This window comes from Sciurus carolinensis, chromosome 6 (genome assembly GCF_902686445.1).
Source record: "Sciurus carolinensis chromosome 6, mSciCar1.2, whole genome shotgun sequence".
Lineage (NCBI taxonomy): Eukaryota > Metazoa > Chordata > Mammalia > Rodentia > Sciuridae > Sciurus > Sciurus carolinensis.
The window spans coordinates 132,260,405-132,267,187 of NC_062218.1; positions in this window are offsets into that span (position 1 = coordinate 132,260,405).

Sequence of the window (6,783 nt, forward strand, 5' to 3'; positions counted from 1 at the left end):
CTCCAGTGTAATCATCATCAATGATGCCAGGGAAGACCTGAACACCTTGTAAGGTGGTAGGAGCTCTCCCAAGAATAAGAGCACACATATGAGGTGGAGGGGGGCCTACAACCCCAGTGGGTATTATTTGAGGTCCTTGCATAGAGTCTAATATTGTATCGGTGGAGGCACAGAGGTCCAATCCTGCGCTGCCTGGGGTAGCACGTTGGAGGGAGGTGATTGTGGAGAAGGACAGGGAGCCTGGATTGGGTTGGGAGTCTGAGAGGGAACAAACCTTATTGCCCCTGGGTTTGTTCTGGGGGTGGTCGGGGCCAGGGGCTGGCCCCGAGAGGAGTTTCCCGAGAAGTTAGAGGGAATAGGCTGTCCAAGGGCATTGGTCTTGGATCTACACTCCTTGGCCCAGTGGCGACCTTTACCACATTTAGGGCAAAGGGTGAGCGGAGGTGGTTTAGCCCCTGTTTGAGGAAATATGGGTCCTTGACCCAGTTTCCCTGTTGGGCAGTCTCGCGCAAAATGGCCAGGTTGTTTGCAAGTAAAGCAAGTACGTGGGCCAGGGTGGTGAAGGGCCTTGGTGAAGGCGGCACCAATGGCGAGACCCATGGCATGGGCTGTTCCTACCCCGGCACACAGCCTAATGAAGTCAGAAAGGTTCCCTTTATCTTTGTGGGGCCGAAGAACATCTTGACATATTGGGTTGGCATTTTCAAAGGCAAGATATTTTACAAAGGAGCTCTCGTTTTCACTTGGTCCAAGTAGGCGCTCCGCAGTTAGATTAAGCCGGGCAACAAAGTCACTGTAAGGCTCGTCTGGACCCTGATGAATTTTTGCTAGGGAGGTGGTGGCCGAGCCCTTTTGAGGGAGCCGTCTCCAAGCATGCAAACCAGCAGTTTGAACCTGTGCTAGGAGCCCAGTAGGAAAGCGTGCCTGTTTAGGGTTAGTATCAAATGGCGCATTACCCACTAGTTTAACATAGGTCCAGGATTTAGAGGAAGCCTTGGTTGAATTTTTTTGGGCAGTTTCCCGACAGTATTCCCTAAAGTCTGCGTTCCACAACAGGAAGTCACCTGCACTGAGGGTGGCTCGGGCCAAAAATTTCCAATCATTAGGGGTGAGCCACTGTGTACTATGGTTCTCTAGCAAGGCCAGTGTATAAGGTGCAGTGGGGCCATACTGTGTACAAGCCTTTTTAAGTCTTTCAAGAAAGCGGAGGCTCAGCCTTTTATAAGAACCAAGGGTTCCACTCTGTCCAGAGGTGGGCTCCTCCTCATCCCCTGATTCCTGGTCCTCCTCTTGTTCCCTCTCTGGTTCTACCTCTTGTTCCTCCCCTGGTTCCTCTTCCTGACTTCCTTCTAAATTCTCTGCTTCAGTTTGGGGGGGCTGATCTGCTTGACTGCGAGTGACTGGAAAGGCAAGAACAGGCTGACCACGTGGCTTCACCTTACGAGTATTAAGGGGTTTTGGGCCAGTTTGTGTTAACTCCGTGCCCAAGGCCAGTGAGCGAAGCTCGGCATCAAGGGCTTTTAGTTCTTTTAAAAGTTGGATTTGTTCCCGCCTATGTTGGAGAGACTCGCGTAAAGGGGTTAGATTAGGCAAGGGAAGCGGGGAAAAAATGTCTGGGGGGGCAGTAGGTCCCTGAAGGACCGGAGCACGAAAGGCAGGGGGTGTATAAGTGGGAAGTGGATTTGTAAGAGGTGGCAGGTCTGGAAAATGGTGTTGAGCCACTGCCTCCTCCAGGGTGGCCTCATCCTCTGGGGTCAACTCATCATAAGGATTTAAAACCGGATAAATCTTAGGGGGATTTTTAGGGGACTCCTTTGGTAAGGTGGGGTCTGGGAGGTTCCCAGGGTCTGGGAGGGTCCCAGGGTCCTGAGAAGCCTGAGCAGGGGGCATTTGAATACTAACCGAAGGGCATGCCGATGGGGGGCGAGAGGTAGATTGCATTGCCTGCTCCCCAATCTTTACAAGTTTTAAAGTACCACTGTCAAAGGGTGAACTTTTAAGAATCTCATTAATTAAATTCCAATAAGAAAAGACAGTGACGGGCACCTTTTGAGGACCAAAGTCTCATAATAATCTTTGAGGCAGTCTCCTACTCTGAGCCACCTTTTACCATCAATCGATCCCTCGAGGGGAAACCAAGGACACAAATCCTCTATGTATGAAAAGAATAATCTTAAATCCTTTTTCTTAACACGCGCTCCCCGAGTCTTGAGGGCCTCCTCGAGACCCGTCAGAAACAAATCATGTGACGAGACTGCTTGTCCCATGGTACGTCACTTACCTTGCGCTGACCTCACTCTCCTCCTGGATCTGACTCCCGGTTGCGTCTACCAGGGCGATCCCGAATCCTGCTTGGCCAAGTCTTCCCCGGAGGGCAGCGTTCCGCTTCTCAAAGTTTCCAATCGACCACGTTGGGCGCCAACTGTCCCGACCCGCGGGACATCAACACGGGACCGCAAACCTGAGAGAGAAGGAATGAAGGGACAAGAGACGCAGGGAGAGGCAGCAAGACAGGAATTCTGATCAAGCTGCAAATTTTTATTGTTCACACAGGGGTATTTATACTGAGGGAAGGAGGGGTGTGACAAGGTGCAGGCTGGTTGGCTGTGTTCTTCTGCTGGGTTCCTGATAGGGTGCAAATTCGCGCCGGCCGGGAGGTGAGGTTCGCGCCGCCGGGAAGGGGAAGTTTGCGCCGGCGGGAAGGGAGGGGCGCTGCTGCTTATTGTAAAGATCAGAATGTTCTCAGAATAAGAACTTCTTGGTCCCTGACATTCTCTCACAAAGTCAGTCTACCATTGCTATTGCTTAAATGTCTTCTGGACTTGATCATCACAGTGGAGCTCCTTCCATTCCCTGGTGAAGGCTCACTGAACACCATGTGCTTGATGGCCTCCCAGAAAGAACAAGCCTTCCTGGCCCCACCCTCCAAGTGAGTAGCCCTACCCCCCATCATTCGGGACCACCAAAGTTGTCCCCACGAATTTTCAAAAATCCAAAACCACCCAGCTGAAAACCATTGTCCTGAATTTGGGGGTCTCTGGTCAAAATTCAGGAAGGTCTGTGAATCTGGATGAGGAAAATAACCTTTATTTTCATTAACCTGTAGCTGAAAGTCTTTCCTTCTGCTGAATAAATTTAGCAGGACCAGTGCCTTGGGCCCCAATGGGAACCACGAGTGTTTTTGAGTCACATGACAATTGTAGACACTAATCCACCTCACTACTTTTTAAATGGCATTAGCGGGATTGTCTCGTTTCAAGAGATAGTGAAGCATGTAAGCTTTATTTCTCAATTATCAATACTATTGGTTTCTCGTTTTCTTGGGTTTCTACTTCCAAGGACCAACCGAGGGAAACGCAAAATGGAAGAATACTGCGACCGGCAGCTGGGACAAACCCTGGGGGCATTCTCTACTATGCTGGTCCGCACTCCTCCCTGGCCAGCTCCTGGGCGTTCAACGAGCCGCGGAATTGACAGCGGAAGGACGCCAGGGGCGCTGCGGTGTGGAAACTCAAACCCCACAACAACAAACTGTAGGGTTGGGCCCTCCCAGTGCTGAGCTTCTGTGCTTCTGCCTATTTCTCCTGAGGCAGGTCCTGAGGTGAGACGTCAGCTGTAGTCGTCGCCAGGCCTGGTGCCCCAAGGTCTAGGACAGGACCCGCGGCCCAGAGAGCACGCGATGCTAGAGGCCGGAGGCTAGCGAGGTCCCAGGAGCGCACTAGTCTCGCCGGGGCCGGCGCCGCTGCAGCCACTGCTCCTGCTGCTGCCTGAGGTGGTGCCAGAGAGCACAGCAGGTCAGAGGGGGAGACCGAGACAAATGAGGAGAGGAGCAGGGGTCAGGGCCGACCCCCGATCCTTTCCCATCCGGGTTTGGGTAATGATGACTTGGACACCCCATCCCCAGTCTGAGAGGAGACGACGGCCTGGAGCCGGCTCCTCTTTGCCACCTCCCACTCTGGCTTCCCGAGCCCTAAACATCCCTGTGGGTGGGGGCCGCGGGAGGCCGGAGAGGAACGTTGAATAGGTGCAGACGGTGACCCCATCCCTTCTGTGACCTAGCCCGGGACATAACTTCCTGAGCAGTTAGTGGATCCCCCTCGGATAACGTTGCCAGTGCTTGACTACTGAGGCGGGTGCTCCTGGAAGGCCCTGGGGGAAACTTTGTTGGGAGGCGGTGAGGGTGAATTAAGGGCAGCTGGCACTTTCCCTTCCACCGGCCTAAAGCAAGGGCCGGTCCAGAGCGGTGGGGCTTCCAGGCCCCCTGTCCGGAATTAAGGTCTTAAGGAAAAAGCCCTCCTTTGCGTTCCCTGGCGCGCTGGAGAGTGAGAAGGAACATCAGGGATTTTTCTGACCTCCTCTGGAATTTCCATTCTTTCCCAGTTTCAGTTTTGTGCGCAGACCTGGCCGACCCAGCGCGCAGGCATGACCACATCCTGGATTCCCTGCCGCACCCACAAGGCATACCCACCTCAACTGCACAGATAACACAGGCCTGGAGAGAAATCCTAACTGGTGTCCTTTATGCCAGGTTCTGTCCTAAGTATTTTGCCATTTCTCTCGTGGAACATAAAGTCATCCCTCGATATTTTGAGGAGAGCTGGTGTCAGGACGGCCCAGGAATACCAAAATCCATGGATGCTCAAGTCCCTTAAGTAAAATGAGTATGTATATAACCTCCCTTATATTTGAAATCATCTGATTATAACACCTAACATAATGCAAATGCCACGTAAATAGTTCTGCTGTATTGTTTAGGAATTGAAATTTTATGTATATACATGTTTAGTACTGATGCGATTTTTTTTCCCAAATATTTTCCATCTGTGGTTGGTTGGTCAAATCCCAGGATACAGAACCCTTGGATTCCCGCCGACTTGTCTGTTTACAGATGACTAAAGCGGGGCCCAGTGCAGACGCTAGGTGGCAGCACGAGTATTTGGAGTCGGAATTTCTACCTGTTTCTGTGCGGTGGAACTTTTCTCAGACTGTTTTAGCGTTTAATATGTAAAGTAAAATACACAGGATTTCCAAGGAGCCCAATTACGTTGCAATGATGCTATTTAAATTTTTTAGCTAAAAAAGATAATTTTTAATTAAAAAGATAAATGCGTGATAAGTAATACATGTTACTGTAAGTGAGCACATTAAATAATGCATTAAATTAGCAATTTTTCACCATTTGGAAGCTGTGAGAGGGTGAAGTGTATTTCCAGATGTATACAATAACTGTCATGTGTTTCAAAAGCACTCTGGTTTCTACCCAAGATCACTGCACAGGTTCTACTTGTCCTACTGTGCTTTCTTGTCTCGGTTCATCATGGGAGGTGTGAAAGAGTAGAGACCCCCTTATAAAAAGAAAATGGTAGAGACCCTCTGATATAAAACAAATATATCTAGTTAAGATTGACCAAACCAAAATGAGTGTGAATAAAATCTTTGAGTTGTGCTGACTGTGGTAAATACAAAGACAATACCCCAGATAAAATAATGTGGTCATCAGTTAAGGACATTGTGACCATTGCTGTGAAGCAACCCATCCCTTCTGGGGCCCCAGAAGCTGCCGGTTTCAGACATGGGTAGTCTGGCTCCCCCCAGCCTAGCTCACCCTGCTAACCCGCCAGGTGCAGCCTGAAATAGATAAGCTGGAGCTGGATGCTTGCATTCCTTGGCGGGGGGAAGGCCTGCCAGAATATTTTTTATGGTTTTTCACTTTAAAAACCAGTTTGCTGAAGTCACTCACTATGACTGCCCCAGTTGGAGTAGTGGTCCTGACATGTCAGTTTTTTGTTTTTTTTTTTTTTCTTTCTTTTCTTTTCTCTTTCTCCAAAATAAACTTTCTTCCTATTTTAGTTTCTGGTGGTCTCACTATGCGTCAATGACAGGACCCCACAACAGAGGAAAGGCTAAATTTCAACTAGAGATTAGTGAAAACAAAGAGGTTATCTTTTCCCATCCAAGCTGAGTCTCTTAAACTTAAGATTTCAAGTTAACACAACCCCAGAGATCCTGGATCCCTCTCTCTTATGGTCCTTCCCTAGGATGCACACTCAGGTGGTGCCAGTTCTGTGCACTAGAGATACACACAGGCCCTGTAGCCTTACTGGGACATTGGTCAGGGCTGCCCACTCCCCCAAATCAAGGAGGAGAAAAAGAGTAAAGATCTAAAACCAGCCTTGTGTCAAAGTATAGGAGTGAAATGGAAGGAAAGTGGCGAGGGTTCCCATCAGGGACTCAGATGCCAGAACAGAAAAGCCAAGTTTTTTTCTTTAGGAGTGAGGAAGTGACATGGGGAGATCTGCAGAGTGGACAGTGGCTTTGGGGAGCAGATAACATGAGTGCAGCATTAGGGAAGTTCTGAGCCTCACAGCACCCTGTGGCAAGGATTTGGCTATTATCCCCATGATGAGATGGGGACACTGAGGCTCAGTGAAGTTAACTGGCTACCAAAAGCTGAGCAGTCACATCATTGATTAGGATATGAACTCTAGCATGCTGACTCAGGATCCCTAGCTTCCCTCCTCTTTGACTAATAAATATCAGAGTTACTTCATCAGACTGCACTGCAAATGCCATGAATCTATAAGGTATTTCCCCTTTTTCTGTGGTTTTGCTTTCCGTGGTCAACTACAGTCCAAAAATATCAAATGGAATATTACAGAAATAAACCATAAGTTTTTAATTGTGCAATGTTCTGAGTGAAACCCTAACCTTTTCTTCCCAAAATGTGTTTCCCCCAGCCAAGATCAGGGTGTTGGTAGAGATGCACACCCTCTGGAGGCTGTA